The 16620-nt window shown below is 43.9% G+C and overlaps 1 long non-coding RNA gene across 1 annotated transcript; it reads left to right on the forward strand.

Moving 5' to 3' along the window:
- The first annotated feature begins 9937 nt into the window (after positions 1-9937).
- Positions 9938-13128, forward strand: LOC143692042 (uncharacterized). Its single transcript, XR_013179905.1, has 2 exons — positions 9938-11045; positions 12886-13128. It is a non-coding gene; the product is annotated as an uncharacterized LOC143692042 (long non-coding RNA).
- The last annotated feature ends 3492 nt before the right edge of the window (positions 13129-16620 follow it).

The raw sequence follows: 16620 nt of genomic DNA on the forward strand, positions 1-16620 counted from the left end.
AGAATAATAATTATTAGTCCTTAAATAAATATCAGTCTTTAAAATAGCAATAGTAGAGTAATAACAAAGATGATTCCTGCAGTCAAGGACTCACTTGCCCTTGGATACTGTATGACAGTGCCAGGACGTAGTGCCTCAGCGTTTGATTTCTGTGCAAGTGTGATTGTGGCGTTCCATTAATACTGGTTTGTGATAGAATCAACACAGCAGAGCTTGAAACAAACACTGAGAAAATGTGATTTTTGGCTACTTTGAAGGAACTGAATAATTTGGTTTGCCCCAAAGCTGAAGTAAGACCAGAAGTATTTCTCTATTTCCAGCCAGGGAAATGTTATAAAAAGCTGTCACCAAGTGTACAGTCTACCTGTCTTGTGTTATTCCATCTTGCAAGTGTAATCAAAACCCATCATCAGAAATGATCTTTTACTGATTTTACATGTAAGGAACAACTTGCTCCAGGTCAGTTATGGTCATTAGTAAATGTAACTAACTGGTGCTAATAGTTAGATTTTTATCAGCAATAAATGCCTTTGACTGTAGGAATATCTAGTTCTTTGGACTAGATATTGAAAGCCAGAAATTATCTCTCAAGTAATTTATTAGCACACTGTAAATTTCTAACCATACAGTGCCGATCTTATTTCTGGGAGTGCAATTGGAGTGATTTATAGGGCTGACAACACTAAGCTCAGCAAATGCATGAAGTGCTGCAACTTCCTTTTGAGGAAAAAAAAGGCTTTATGTTATCCAAGAGTCGTAAAACTTGTAATCATAAACCCATCTGTTGCTGTTAGCTAATCCGACTCATTGTTCCATGGATATTTTCAGGTAGCGTTTTAGTAAATTGCCTGTTTTATTGCTTTTGTAACTCAGTAACCATCTTTTCCTTGATGACTCACCAACAGGGTACATGAAAAGTCCCTTAAGAATATGTCAATCTTTGAAGTGAGAACATGTCCCCCTCTTTCACTGTGTAACTCCGTTTAGAAATTCAATTTCATTGTTAATGAACAGAATAAAAAGGAAAGCTCTTGAATGAGGACAAGAGTTATGGTCAAGGTCAAAATGAGTACTCAAAGCTGTCAGCAGCCCCAAGGGCATGAGATTTTCATCAACACTTCTGCTATTGCCAGTTCCCATGGAGTTGCTTTGTATTTCCTGTCCCATGGTATTGCCCTGGCTTTCAGCTGTTGAACTTCTCCTGGAAAGCTGAATGCATCCAGCAGACAGTCAAATGAAGGGCTGAGCTAGGCCAAGTGTGCTACAGCAAGTGGCTCATTTCCTTTCTTAGAGAAAAGTGTTGGGACAATCCAATAGAAAATGGAGACCTGGCTGGTGAGCAGTGAGATAAACTACAAACAAAAGGTGCTGTGCTATAAACTATTCCCTTTCTTCTGTTATCTCTCCCATCTTCTTGCTTGTCCCCTCTCCTGTGACAGGGACAAAGATGGAAATGAAAGTCAAGTGCCAGCCTTTGACTGCTTTATTGAATGAAAGGGATTCTGAATGCTTGAGGTGAGGGAAGCCAGCAGGAGAATGAAGGGTGCCATGAAAAAACCAACAGTGCTTCTGTGTTCCTTCTGAAAGCCTTTACTTAATAATTCTAAGTTATTAGTGCAATTGTGTCCATATTAAAAACAAGTCATTTTATTGACATTTGATTAGCAAATCAGCTTTGTTAGGACTGGGAATAATTGTCCCAGGTTATTTATTTCAGTTTAGTAGTATAACAGCACACGTACCTGCAGTGTGTGTTCTCATTATTAAAGACTCCTTGTGCAAATATTTAAATACCTAAGAGTTGGGGACTTGACATTTATTAGAGTGTAGGCTTGGGGAGGGCTAAATAATGCTTTTTAATCTAACTTGACAGCATAAAAATGCAAGTTTTATTAATTCCATTATTGTACTGCCATAATGCAAAATTATAGAGGGATGCAACTTGGATTTATAATTTACTTCCACCTTGCAAGTCTTTAATGTATTATGGTTACATTTGCTGAAATACATGGAAAAAAAAGGGATCTTGACTCTTACTATGTTTTTTTCCCCTTGCCAATAAAGGGCAAACAGATCGGAGTTCATTTACATAGCAACATCCAAGTCTCTGTGCTTAGAAAGAGAGTTAGTGCTAAATGAGCCTGACAGGTGGATAGTCACAGAGATTCTTCATTCTGGAAAAACTCAGAGCAGAACCCCAGAAACTGAAATTCAGGGTAAAATGCTTCTGCATGTTTTCTGCTTTTCTGCTCCCAGACAGGGTAGTGGGCTGATGCAGAGTTCCTAAAGAATCTTCCATGCCCACATCAGAGATGCAGATAAAAACATGTCTGGGTATTTATGCTATTTTTTCCAGTTAAATTGAGAGACGGAGTTTTCTTAGCCTGCTGCTCTGTGGAAGAGCACCTATTGACAAATGACACTCTTTTAATGCCTTCTGACAATAACAGTGCTTCCTGCCAATTTCTGCTGCCAATAATAATGACTGTCTGCTACAGCAAACAACTAATGAATGTCTCTGAATGACCTTTTAGCAACTACTGTCAACATTAACTACTCTGCAGCTTTTCCACCTTCCCTGGAAATTGCTGGGGTTGCATCCAGAGTGTGTCAAGGTAACTGACAGAAGGACAGCTGGATCTGTGTGAGTTTGGATGGCATTGCCGCTGGTCTAGTTCTGCATCTTGTGATGAACACTCGAGGTAACAGTGACAGATGATCTCTAGGGATGGGGAAAGGTGCTTGCCTGTGTGCAAGTTTGTCACCTAAGGGACATAAAAACCACACAAGAGTTGTTCTGACCTGCGCAAGGAGTAGGGAATGAGCTTTAGAAGCCACTCGATCCCATGAAGGTCACGTTGTTCAGGTTCCTTAGAAACAACCACAAGCAGGCAGCTTCCTAGAAAACAGAAGGAAAAAATAAGCTACAGGAAGTGAAGCTGGAATTGGGAAGCTAAAGTTCCTGATGAATGACAGATTTCCTGTGGGATCAATTAGTCCTCAGTTAATTGTGTAAAGCAGTTGTGTGAAACATGGGTTCCTGTAAGAGAATTACTGCTTCTTGGTCATGGCAGTTTTTTGTCATCTGCGCAGTGTGACCCCTTCTGATTCCCAGGCAGCTCTATTTAGCTTCCAGCTCAAAATGCCAAATCAGTACAAATATTTGAGAGTAAGGAATAAGATCCCTTGGATTTGAAAGAACACCAACATCTCATCCTATTGCTTAGAGAGCTGCTCTCCTGAGGCCTATGTCAGAGGACCACTCTTTTAAAATCTCTGTATGTGTAACACGTATTTAAAAATAGGTGTGAAAAAGAGGTTGCATCAGGTAGCTTGGGCTGCTCTGAACATCGCTCTTGGAGGCTATTTTTCTTACAGAGCTGAGAAATTCTTGTGTTTTTTGGCAGAGAGAGGAAAACAGAGCTGGCCCGGTGGATGGAGAAGATGGGGATTAGAGTATCAGAATCAGAACTCATGGAACACCAGTTTGCCACCTTGCCACCAGCACCTCAGACTCAGGTTTGCATCCTGGCTTTTTATGGTCCAGCTTCACCAACTTTTTGCTCTGGATCGCACTTCCCATCCCCAGCACAGGGCCTCAGTAATTCACAAATATATCCTACATCTCACCTGTGACCCTCTGTAGGGAGCTGTGCAATATAACTGAATCCTTAGAGCACTGCTTGCTTCATGGAAGTTGTTGAAACACTTGTGCCCTTGTAACATGAGGTAGCTGTTGGGCACAGCAATCTCATTCCTAAACACTGAAATTTAACAGCATTTTAGTAATTAAAAGGCAGTATTTTTGGTGCTTAATTTTAGCCTGGTGTTGCTATGGAAAATAAAGAGCTGTGCCTTCCCTCCTGCCCTGGTTCCTGAAGAGAAAATTGAAAGCCGTTGCTATTATTTCTCTCTGCAATATAAAGCAAGAAAATTCCCAAATAAAATGGCTTTTAGTGTTGTGGTACACAAAAGAAGAAAGCACACTGTAAATTAATTATTCTCCCTAGACTACATTATTATGAGATTGAGATAAGCTTTGACCTTTGCTGCATCCATTTGCATAATGCAGCACACAGCACCACGCCATTGTGGATTTTTCATCATTGCCTTGTGCTGCTACTGATAGTGCAATGTGTTCACTTCAAATACTGCATTGTGTGAATTTTAATTGCAAACATACTCTTCATGTTACATGTTGGACTAAAGTAGCGCAGAGTACAATTTATCTCTTAATACCCGCTGGCTTCTGGTATCTAAAAGACAACCAGGACTGGAACTGGATATTGAGAGCACAGGATATTGATCATTAGAAGGCCATAGAAATATTATGCTTAACTGGGGAAATTCCTGCAGAATAAGATGTTGGCCCTAATTTTCACTGATTGCACTAAAGAAGCTCTTTTTTTTTTTTTTCTCCAAATCCAAAAGAGGAGCACAGTTATACTTTCAGGAATTAATCTCCTTGTTATGTACATGACTAACTTTGGAAGAGGTGGGTTAAATGATGAAGTTATTAATCAGCATGTGCAGACAAAATGAAAACAGTTAAGAAATATTCTTTATTAGTAGGATACCTTAGATACAGGTAGTAAAATGGTGTGCTGGGCTGGCTGCTTGGCAAATAACCAGAATGGACAGATGGTTTTTCATTATCTGTTATATGGAAATACTAGGTTTGTAACAGTGTGTTTTGTGTTGATGCTTATTCATCTGTGAGAGAGTCATTTTCAGGCTGCTTGTCCAGGAAACATTCTACATCTTCCTTTGCATCTGCAGAACAGCTGCTTTAGCTAGGATTGTCATTGTTCAATTTCTGCGAAGCTGCAGGCTGTCCTAATGTCTTCCCAAAGCCAAAGAAATGAGTATAAAATAGGGTTTTGGGGCTGGGATCCAGGGTTTACTGTCTATGAGCCTTCTTTGTTTTGCTGTGTAAAATCTTACTCCATGCTCACTCTATTCCTGCTAATATATGATGTCAACAATTAGCACAGAAAAAACAGTTTCTCTTGGTAACAGTTTACAAATGGTGGGGGATACGTTGAGTTTAGGTAGTCATGCAACCCGTATGTTTGCTGAAAAGGAACATTGTAAGCAATAAGGCTTACAATGGTATAAAATCTTAATAGCAAATAGTTAGTTACTCAGGTGGTTACTCTGGAGAAGGTGGTATAAAATCTTAATAGCAAATAGTTAGTTACTCAGGTGGTTACTCTGGATTGGTGGCTGGGGATTTCACATCTACAGGACATAAAAATTAGAAGTTGTAAATTACAGTGTCTGTTTCAAAGCCTCAGCATTGAAGTTGCACTAGGTAAGGTGCAGAGTTCAGGTCTTTCAGGTAATCAATATTTAATTTCTCATGTGCCAATAATGCTGGTATTTTTGTCCAATTCTGCCACCCCTTGCTGTTGACTTGCACTCCTTGCAGTAGCTATTGGGAGCATAAACCCATGTCACAAGCTTGGAGAGAAGCTGTGGAACAGTCCCATGGTTGCCTCATGTTTATGGTGTTTCCAGGGGCTGGAGCAAACTCAGGATGAATCTCTCTGAAGCGCACACAGGTATCCCGTGTGTGGGGCAATACCACTCCTTATACAGTATTTTTCACTTTGCAACTTCATCCTGGTGTTAATTCTGTGAGAGATACTGAAGATGAAGAGGAGTATTTTTCACGTGATCGTGCAGTAATGTGAATGTGTTTTGTTCAAAACATCCCTCAATATGAGTGCATTCTATTTGCTAAAAATGAGAAAAATGCCTGCAGCATGATCATTTCACTTTATCCTGTTCTTTTGGATAATTTCAACACAAGGTTATCCTGATGTAAAATTTTCTCTAATGTGGTGATTTTTCAGACAAAGATTTTTAAGTCACAAGAACACCCTAGTACCATTTTTGAAATGGTAAATAAGTGTAGATGATGAAATAATCGAGGTCAGAGTCAAGGGTTTTTTCCCATTTTGGGAAGGTTTAACCTCATTCCACCTGCAGACTGTGTGTTTCAGTGGATGTTGCTCTTGAGAAGCAACGGTCATGATTCTGACCTGAGCTTTTCTATCTGTTGGATAAAATTATCTCCTTTGTCTTGGCTCAGCAAGGAATTTTGATGTTTCTGTGAACCTTTCTCTTGTGTTCAGAGTTTCATTATTTCCATCTCTCCGTTCCAATGAGCACGTCCTTCCACCTCTTAACTTGGTCAAGGCTCAGCTTGTAAGCATGTGGAATGAAACATTCAATCATGCACACCCTACATCTTAGCATAAAAAGACCTTTTTCCTATGAAATATTTTGAAAATTCTTGGGAATAATTTTCAAAATTTGAAATAGAAGAAAGAGCCAGTAACACAATATCATTTAATCATTTAATAGGTTTATGTATTAGGGTTTGACTCTTAGCCAGAGATATTTTTCTTGGCAGCCTGGCAGCTCCACTGTGGAACTGTGTGCAGGTCAATTCCCTTGAGAAGGATGGGTAAATTGGCTCCTGGGAGATGGGCACTGCCTGGCCCCGATGCTGCAGCGTGCTTGGGGTCGGGCTGGCTGGCTGACTGTCTAATAATAGTGTGTAATAACATAATACTCTTTTTAATTGCTGATAAATAAGATTTTTCAAGTTAACTCTGTTTCATCAGTGACCTGCCTGACTTTAGCCTGAGCTTTCCAGTTCCTGCTTTTCTTATTTTCTCTCCTGTCCTTCTGAGAGGAAGTGATGGTGGCTGGAAGTGTGCGGCCAGGGGGGCCGGGGTACCACAGCACCCCTGCACACTCAGCCTTGGAGATCTGGTCAGGAATCTGCTGCTGGGTCTCAGCCTTCCAGTGCAGAGCCTGGCCATGCTGCCATCACTGTGCTACACCAGGGAGTTCTCATCTGTTGGGTCCAACTCAAAAGCAGCCTTCATTTTCAAGAGGAATTCTTTGTGGGTGATGCTGTGAGGAATGTGGTGTTTACACTCACCCCATACTGGCAGTAGAGTAGAACAACTCCTGACTGATTTGGCAAGGAAGACCTCGTTTTTTCTTCACTAAACCTAAAATTCTTCACTAAAGCAAAATTCACAGGCTGGTGATAGCTGTCTCTACAGTGGAAAATATTTATTGACTTTATTGACAATTTAATAGACTTTGTCAAGCTTTGTTGTTTAGTTTCTATTGATCCTGAGACACATGGGGCTGCTTTTGCTTCCTAAGGGATTAAACTGGCAAGCACTTAGAATCAGATTTGGGGAAGGTGGGTGCAGAAAACTTTCTACTTCACTTCTGAAAAGCAGAGTAATAATTAATATTTCAGATAGAAATGATAGCATTTAACAAAATATGTGAAGTTTTTATTATGTGGGGTTTTTTTAAAAATCCTGGATAAATGAAATGAGGCTTTTGGAGATAGCATGAGCTGGATTTTCTATTGAGTTTGGTAACCTCTGATTCTGCTCTCCTTTCTCTTTCTGGTGCAACTTGTAGCAAACTTATTAGGTCAAAGTATAATTTTGTAAGAATTATTTTTCATTTTGAGCCTTTCCCACTTGATGTTGGGGAGGGAGGGGAATGGAGAAAAAATAGCTCCTTTCACAAATAGAATTGGAATTTCATACTGCTGATCTGAGCCTTTCTAAGATTTCACTGAACACTGGGTCTGGTTGAAACTGAGGGGACTACTCATGACTGAGGTATGAAAATTACATTTCATTCCCTGGATTAGGAGTTTTCTCTTGCCCACAAGAAAGTTAAGGGGAAAGAAAGAGAAATGGGTTTAAAATTTCCTGTGCTGTTTTCAGTTTGCTCACCTTTCTGGAGATACCTTAGCAACTGTAGGACATCTGAAAAACTTTGAACTGTGTCTTTATGTTTGAGGCTCTGTTGGACATGGCTTTTGTTACGATGTTCTTGTGTCAGTACTTTGAACTTAGCCAAGCAATGTTGGTATCAGCAGTGACTCTGATTAAACCTATGCCTTTCTAATTAATAATGCATTCTTCATGAAACAAAGAATATATTTCCCCGTGTTTTTATAACCTGATGAGTCTAAGACTGAATGAAGTCAATGCCAAGCAGCTCTAAAGCAAAACACTGGGTTTTAATGTGTTTCAATGTAGGTTATGAACAAGGAAATAGACATTTATTCTTAAATTTCAGCTACCTTTAATTACTTACTCTATGCATATTCCAATTCAGATTGATGAATGTTGAACCAAAAGCAGACCTAAAAGAATTAATTTAAATTCTCCTAATTCAGAGGCAAACTGTTTCTATAGCTTTGTTTTGAGGGGTTTTTTGGTAAGGAAATGGCAAGTATTTATTTATCCAGCTCCCTCCACGTTTCCCACCATCATTATTCCCAGGGATCCCTGCAGGGATAAGTGGTCTCTGACCCTCACCAGGGTGAGCTGCAGGAGCCTTGCAGCCGTGCCTGTGATTTCTCACAGTGGCAGAACAACTGCAACAGCACAGAGACATTTTGCTAAAAGCTCCTACTGTTCCCAACAGGTTATTATACAGGCAGAATAAAATGCTTTCTTAAGGACCAACCACATTTTTTGTCTGCCTGAAAGGTCACATTTCTTTCGTTTTTTTTCTCTTGTTTAGGTGAGAGATAAACAAATGAAGATGAAACTCAGAAGAAATGTTGAAAATAGCAGCTGGCAGTACTTCTGCGTGAGTATCTCCATTTACACCTCACCTTGCTCTTAGAGACCTTTGAACTCTATTTAAAATGAATTTTGATAGGTGGTGGCTGCTGACTATCTGCATTTCTTCTTCCATTTGTTTTCTGTGCTTGTTTGGCACCACTGCTGAATGTCACCAATAAGGGAATTGATGAGGAAGAGATGAGGAACCAAAACCCATTCTTTTTTAATCCCTCTCTGTTATGCTGCCCATCCCAGGTTTTGTTGTTGTTTTTGGTTTTGGTTGTTTTTTCAACTTCATTCTGCACCCCGTTCTTACTTTTCTTCCTGTGTCCTCTCTGCTGCCCCTCCCTCTTTCTGCCTCTCTCCTGTGACTGCGGGGCTGGGGAGGAACTTCTGGGGGCTGCCCCCCATTCTTGCAGCAGAGTCCCTTTTGGGAGAGATGTACTCGTGGAAAGGGCTTGAATAAAGCACCACTCTGCTGTCCAGGGCAGTTTGATTCCTTCTGTGCCTTCTTTGGGGGTGAGGAAGTAAGGCTGAGCGAGAGGGGCTGGAGACTTGGGGCCTCTGATTTCATCTGGGGCACTGCAATGTCCCTAGGAGGGAGAGCCAGGCTGTAGCCATGACATTTTCTGACAAATCCTCTCCTTAGCATTTTTTCTCCTGAGAGGCCTCAGGAACAAAATGTAAACAATGATTATCTGCTGCTGTGGAATGCTGCAACAGGTGCATCTGTGATTGGTCTCATGTGGTTGTTTCTTATTAATGGCCAATCACATCCAGCTGGCTCGGACTCTCTGTCCGAGATACAAGCCTTTGTGAAATCATTCTTTCTTTTTCTATTCTTAGCCAGCCTTCTGATGAAATCCTTTCTTCTATTCTTTTAATAGAATATAGATCATAAAATAATAAATCGAGCCTTCTGAAACATGGAGTCCTCGTCTCTTCCCTCATCCTAAGACTCCTGTGAACACGGTCACACCAGGCTGATGGAGGAGCAGGTGAGTGGGGAATGAGGGGGGGTCATGCTGGGTTACCCTGCCCCAGAGGGACCAAAAGCTGCCAGAAAATTCACACGGAGGGGTGGGTGTAGAACACCAAAACCTGTCAAGTTTTTCGTTTTTATAGGTATGGGCAAAGAATTGGAATTTATCTCTAAAACCATTTGGAAAGAATAATTTGGAAATAATCTATCCATTCTATTGTGTACAGGAATGCAGGAAACTCTGACTAGAGATGCGTAGTCGTTTTGAAACCAATGTTATAACGTTTTCACCTGGGAATGAACCAACCAAGTGCCCATAAACCGCAGGAACAGCTGCTGGGGCTGAAGGGAATCAATCCAAAATCAATCCCCGGCAGCTTCGGTCTCCGTTCCCTGCCTGCCCCAAGGCGCGTCCAGCCCGGCCCGGGCAGCGGGGCGGTGCTGCCACCTTGTGGGCACAGAGCGGTGCTGTGCACAGAGGGGAGCGGTGAAGCACAGTGAGGAGTGCAGAGGAGCGCGACCGGGCTTGAGCGGCCGCCGTGCGGGGCGGTGTCTGGGAAGAACGAGAGCGGCGGGGCCGGTTTCGGCGGGCGGCGGAGGCTCGGAGGGGACAGAGCTCCCGTTTCAAGACGGCGAAGCGCCCGCGTACCAGGATCCTGCGTGAGCCGGGTCGGGCTCCAGCCGCACTCAAGATGGCGGCCGCGGCAGGACTCCGGCAGAGGCGTCGCCGCCGCTCCCTACCGCGGTTCGCGGGGCTCCGGTGCCGCTGACCCCGCCAACCGTTTTCTCCCGCCGGGAAAAGCAGCAGAAAATGGCGCTCAGAGCGCGGGATCGGCGTCGGGACCGGGTTGAGGCAGCCAACAAGAGAAACGCCTGTGTGAGGAGCGGGGGATGCTTAAGGGTACCACAACAAAGATGGCGGCTCAGCCGGGAGTGGCTTCTGCCAGTACCAAAGATTGCGGAGAGGAAATCCAGGAGAAACGGCTGCTGGCATCCTGGGCTTGCCAGGCAGGTTTTGTACTTGATTGCAAGGCAGTTTTCCTGCCTCTGCAAGGGGTGAAAACTGGAAAGGGGGGACAAAAAAGGCTCACTTTTACGCCACACCCAAGATGGCGGCTGAGGGCGGCACTCACTTGCCCTTCCAATGATGGCGGCAGTGTGCTCATGCGCCTTGGGTAGGGGGAAGAGAGGGCGGTACAGGAAATACCCCGCTCCGTCTGATGGGAAGAGTGCTTTCTCCTGGGTCTAGGCGGCATTGAGGTCGCAACGAGTTCCAAATTATCCTTGTGCCTCTCCTGTTGTGACTAAATCGGTGTTCCCTGAGTGTCTGCAGCTCCCTGCGTGTGGAGGGAAGAAGCCTGTGCTGGAGAATGGGAGGAAGGTCCCTGCTGGTTGCTGTGTCCTCGGTGGGCACAGAACTCTGGCCAGATGGCTTGGTGAGTATTGAAAATGTGAAAAATGCGTATTTTGTGAGTGGCTTTTCGCAAATATTAAAATGAATATGATATGCGTTGTGTTAGAAAGTAATGCTGTATTAATTCTCTTCAATAGCGTGTTAAATATAGTTTTAGGTTATAACAAAATGTTAAAATAGAAACTCTGTTGTGTAGGAGACTTTTTTTAAAGAAAGGACTCGCAGCGAGATAGCAGCTACAGGACACCTAAATCTTTCAGAGAAAAAGAATTTATTGCTCTCTTATTAGAAGAAACTAACTTCTTCCTGCCTCGAAGGCGCCGTTAGGATTCAGAGGAAGAAGTTGATGATGTTGACAGAATCCTGTGTCTGCATGGAATTTATTCCTCATGTATGAGATGTATGAATATGCAACAGGCTGTTGTTTTTAAGGGTTAATCCTTTGTTAATGGGGGTCCTTTTTCAGGCTTATGCTGCCCAGAAAAAGGTACCCGGACTGTCTGTAACTCTTTGTCTCTATTGTCTCATATTGTCCTAATTTAATTTGTCCAAATTATTAGTACTCTGATTGTATTACTGTTTTTATAAGCATGTAATTACTGGTAGACTTTTAAAATTTTAAAAACAAGTGATTGGCGTTTTTCATAGGATCACTCCTGCTTCCTTTTCACTGAATTGTTGTAATGAGTCGTCAGCTTTTAGCCAGCCTCAGTTCCGTTTCTTTTTCATGAATCTTTTTGGTTGTTTCGATCCTGAACTTGCCAAACCCTTAATTTGCTAAATTAACCCTGAGAAGGTTCCACAAGCCAATGCTGAGGGGATTGGGGATTGGATAGTTAGGATCGTATGGCCTTTCAAGGGTTGGGTTCACCCCCTGATTTTGGTGCCAAGGGAAACTCCAAGTTAACACAGATCAAAATAGGAAACAGTTCCCTCATCAAAGTCAGCTTTCCAAACCTCTGTTCAGGATCCAAAAGAAATGGGAATGCCCTTGGCAAAAAAGGGCATTTTGAGACAAAGCAAGCTTAAAATGCCTGTAAGCAGGAAATCCAGGAGGAATGGCTGCTGGCATTCTGGGCTTGCCAGGCAGGTTTTGTCCTTGATTGCAAGGCAGTTTTCCTACCTCTGCATGGGGTGGCACCTGCATCCCACTGGAAAGGGGAGAGAAATAATTCCCCTCCTTCCCTGGCCCAGCCCTGGAGTGGGAGCAGCTTGCCCTTATCCTGGAGTTCTCCTGCTCCTGCCCAGCATCCCTCTAGTACCCTCATGTGCTTCCCAAGCTCTCAGCACTGATGGATCTAAACAAGGAGAACAATCCCTGTTCCTTCTCTTCTCCATCCTTGATGTTCCTGGGCCCTGCATCTCCCTGGTTATTCCCTGTCTGACTCCTCATCTCCATCCCACCTTCTCCCTGGTCACATCTGAGCCTGAGATGTGTTCAGCAGCAAATCCATTCCTTTAAAGGAAGCCCAGTGCAAAGAGCATCCAGCTGCAGGTAAGTCTTCCTGCATTTCATTTTTCTCTGGCCAGTTTTGGAGGGTTTCCCTCTGTGCTTTCCTGTGACCCAGATGTGTCCCTTCCTTTGTCCAGATCCAGTGCCAAAAGATTGAACAACTGCTGAGTGGGGTCTGGGGTGAGAATGGTTCTGCTAAAATGAGGGAAAGAATGCTAGAAGAAAAATGAGCTTCCTTTGAATGTCTGGAATAAAAGCACTGGGAAAGGGCACTTTTTAATTCAATTTGGTGCCACCTCCCCTTTTTTTATGGCTCATACTCCATGGTGAGCAATCTAAGCCAAAAGATGAAATGCAGGAGGCTTTGATTCTGCAGTGAGCTTAACTTCCCTTTTCTCCTCTCTTTCAGGACAAGGAGAACCACTGAAGTTGTCCTGGCCTTGCCAAGGTGTTTGAGCTGCCAAACCCAAACTGGTCCTGATGATGGAGGACTTAAGAAATTACTCAATCCAGCTAAATGCTTTAAAAAGGGAGATGGTTTGGTTATAGAAATATTTCTGCCTGAGACTGGGAAGAGATTGGGAAAAGTTAAACCCCCCAATTCTGCATAACAGCACAAGGATTTTTTAATTCTTTGCCTTTTTTTCCCTTCCTTTGAATGGGTTTGTTTGTTTCCCCTTGGAGACTGCACACATAATAGGCAGATTTTTCAATTAAGCCATTTTTTCCCACTTTTAGTCTTCAATGGAGCCCAGGTGCCAATTGTTTGCTGCTTGGTTTCTGCCTTCCCTTTCCTGCCTACAGCTTAAGCCCTTTCTCTCCTTCCTGCTTTTTGGCCATCACTGGTCATGCAGATGATGCTGATGCAGATGGCTGATAAATAATTATCAAACAGCTTGGGAATGGTCTGTATCAGCTATCAGTGACATTAAAAAATGCAGTATATGGACCATCAAGCAATGAATTTAGCAACAGTTGGATAGTAACTAATCATCTTTCCTTTGAAGCCCTCTTCATAGCATATTTCCTTATAAAGGGAAAGCATTTGGTTTTTATTTTATAAAATACTACAAATCACCAGCAGCCAGCTTAAGCGAGCATGGCAGACTGACAAAGACATGGTAATGTTTTTTCTTTTAAATCCCTCACAAGCCCATCCCCTACTGGGGAGGCAGCTCAGCGAGTTTCAGCCCACAGCTGCCATCCTGTGCTCATGGAGAGCAACCTCTCCAGCTGTCCCAGCCTCAGGAAAGCACAGAAGAGGGCTTTACACAGATCAGGGATTAAGCTAGACCCAGGTTGGGCTCAGCTCAGTCACCATGGCGCTGTTAGAGGCCTTAAACCCTTTTTCTATCGGATTGATTGATGGTGGTTGTGGTGCAGCCACTGTGTTGCTGTCAATGTGCTCCCCTGCAGCCTAGGTTGACACGGTGAGCAGGGGCTTGGGGTTCTGTCTCATGTGTGAAACATCAAACCAGAAGATAAAACAACAGCTAAAAGCCCTGCCCTGCCATGTGCCTCACTCTGCACCACTGCTATGAGAGGAGGGTGAAAGACCCAGTCAGTTTTAGCTCTGTAAAGCAGCTGCAGAGCAGTGATGAGTGCCTGAATCACATCCCCTGCAGCCATCAGGGGAGTGAGGGCAGGGAAAAGGGCAGAGAAAGGGAAATAAAAAACCAACAGAGCCACCAAGACTGGAGGATGTGAGGATGAATCCAAAACTATGCTCTCCAAGAACTGAAAGAACACATTTCTTAAAACAAGACATCCAAACTGGAATGAGGGACTTGCACTCTTTCCAGATCTTCCCAGCACCATAACCCATTAAAAAAAAAAAAAAAAAAAAAAGCCATCTGTGGAAATGGGATGCTCCTTTAAGCCTGGCAGAGACTTTCTCCAGCACCGCAAACCACCCTTCCTGTTGCTCTTCCTTTACCACTCAGGGCTGAGCCATGGAGACATGCTTCTTTAGTGTGTGTGTGTGTGTATTTCAGGTTTTTTTTAAACCAAGAAAAAAAATCAATATCATATTTTAAAAAGAACCCCCAAAACTTTGGGGAAACTGGGCATAAATGTCAAACAAAACACAAAGAAAGACTGAGCTACTAATGGATCTTAGAGCAGCAGTGGTGAGGTGGGAGGGAAGAAATATAGCAGACAAATTTAACACCATTTAGGAGGGTTTATGCACAGTGTTTTCATTGCAAGCAGCATTTAGAAGTGACAATTTAGTGATTTATCATATCCCAGCACACTCCTTCCCTGTCCAAGTGATAGGCAGAACCAGCAGAGCAGCTCTGAACACACTGTTCACTACAAGGCACCACCAACAAATCCAGAACAGCTCCACCCTTGGCCAACCCTGTCCCCTTGGGCCTTCTGAGAAGCTGGGATTTAGGAAAAGGCCTTGCAGGGGAACAGTGTTTCAAATGTCAAAGGCTTTAAAAATCTACAAGGCTATGAAAGAACATTTCAGGGTTTTTTTCAGCTAATTGTTTAGGAATTTACTTGGAATAAGCTTCTTCCCCAAGAGGGATTTCAATTCTACACATGCACAAAGAGGAGAAAACATGAATGCAGCGTTGAGACAGCTCCGTGCTGAGAGCAGTGGTTTTAAGGTAAGGCCCTTGTATATCCGGGAGGGTGAAACCTCTGTGTTCAACCCTCTGGGATCATCACCTGGGCTTCCTGTGCTTCTCAAGCTCTCAAAGTAAAATTGACCTAGCAAACTCATCTTTGTCTCAATCCTAATCCCTGCATCATCCTTCAGGTGTGTTTCCTCACAATGAAATTGGAGTAGAAAATGCTTTAGGAGATGCTTTGCAGCCCCTTCTTCCCCAAAGGCCCAATCTGCTTTAATTTTTAGGAATGCTCTTCAAGCACAAGGTTTGGATGCGGCCAGTGAGACTCACATTTCAGAAGGACCATCAATGGTCTGATAAAGACACAGCACTTTGAAGCAGGCTGCTGGGACTGAGGAGGATATTTAAAAGCTGTTGACATGCAGTTCTAGCAGAAGTGCAAAATGAAATGTAATGTAGTAGAAGTGGAAAATGAAATGCTGTTAGACAAGGCTGCTGCCCAAATTGGCTCTGCCTGGATCCACCTGGCCTGCAGCACAGCCTTCTCCCTTTCTCCTCACTGCCTTCTGCTCAGCACCGACCCAAACCTGGGCTATTTCAATTCCTGTCAGACACAGAGCAGCTCATGGGCAGCAAATGCAGCCTTCCCAAAGTGGCTGCCCATGGCCCGGCCTGCAGGGCAGAGCTCAGGGAGGAGGTGGCAGCTTCCTCAGTGGCTTTTCATGTCCTCTCTCTGCCATGCAGACACTGGCATGCATGGCACGGCTCTGTTTTGGCAGCCGGTCCCTTGGCAGGGCTGGGTGAGCACAGGGTGAGTACAGGGTGAGCTCTCTGCTCCTTGCTGTGACACCTGGGCTGGCAGGGATGACACAGTGACCTCGGCCGGCCCATGCTGCCTGTGCCATCACCTGGCGCTGACGTGTTTGATGAAAATCCTTTTGCTGGGATTTTTCTCCTGAGAAGCCTCAGAACAGAAATGGAACCAATAACGATCTGCTGGCTGTGGAGTGTGGGCTGGAGATGGTTTAGCAACAGGGGCATCTTGGATTGGTCTCCTGTGCAGTGTTTCTACTTAATGACCAATCATGGTCCAGCTGTGTCGGGGCTGTGAGCAGTCCCAGGTTTTTATTATTCATTCCTTTCCAGCTTTCTGATGTCTCCTTGCTCTTTTAGTATAGTTCTACTATCTCATTTTCTTTTAATATAATAGAGATCATAAAATAATATTTCAGCCTTCTGAAAGGTGGAGTCAAGATTCCTGTCTCTTCCCTTGTCCTGGGGACCCTCAAACACCGCCACAATCAGCGGCCGAGCGGGTTTGTGCGAGCCTCTCAGTAACCCTCGGCCAGTCCCGAGTCGGCAGACACCGGGGGGCAGCCCCGACACGGCCGAGAGCGGGGAGGCACTGTCTGTGCCCCGAGGGTGCTGAGGGCACCTGGGCTGGGGGGAGACACTGTGCCCCGAGGGTACTGAGGGCATCTGGGCTGGGGGGAGACACTCTCTGTGTGTGCCCCGAGGGAACTGAGGGCACCTGGTCTGGGCCCCTGTGTAGCACAAGAGAC

Source organism: Agelaius phoeniceus, chromosome Z, assembly GCF_051311805.1.
Source record: "Agelaius phoeniceus isolate bAgePho1 chromosome Z, bAgePho1.hap1, whole genome shotgun sequence".
In the NCBI taxonomy this organism is placed as follows: Eukaryota; Metazoa; Chordata; class Aves; order Passeriformes; family Icteridae; genus Agelaius; species Agelaius phoeniceus.